Genomic DNA, 423 nt, shown 5'->3' with positions numbered 1-423 from the left:
TCTCCTTTTTCTCTCTGCAAAATCATTGTTCGGTTGATCTTCTGACACATTCAAATATATTCAAAACATTAAAACTCTTTTCAAGCAACGATCTTCGTAAAGTTTTTTTTCCTCGTTTCTAATTTTCTATTTTTCTGCTGTGTCTCATTTTTCTCTTCATCTTCAAGAGTATATCCTTTTTCTCTATCTTTTGCGGATGTGTATGTGCGTGTGTATCCGTGTACACCCTATCATGTGTACATCTACGTGAATGCATATTTCAATGTGCGTTATTCGTTTAATGAGATATGATCTTAAAAATAATGTTATAATTGTGTTTGATCATAAGTGAAACAGAGAATCAAATGTTTTATTTTTTCATATGGAAAAAAGTTCAACCTCGAGTTGGATTTAACAAAGAAAACGGGACTAATGAATTGCACA

Source organism: Penaeus monodon, chromosome 19 (genome assembly GCF_015228065.2).
Source record: "Penaeus monodon isolate SGIC_2016 chromosome 19, NSTDA_Pmon_1, whole genome shotgun sequence".
In the NCBI taxonomy this organism is placed as follows: domain Eukaryota; kingdom Metazoa; phylum Arthropoda; class Malacostraca; order Decapoda; family Penaeidae; genus Penaeus; species Penaeus monodon.
This window is presented reverse-complemented; position numbering follows the sequence as displayed.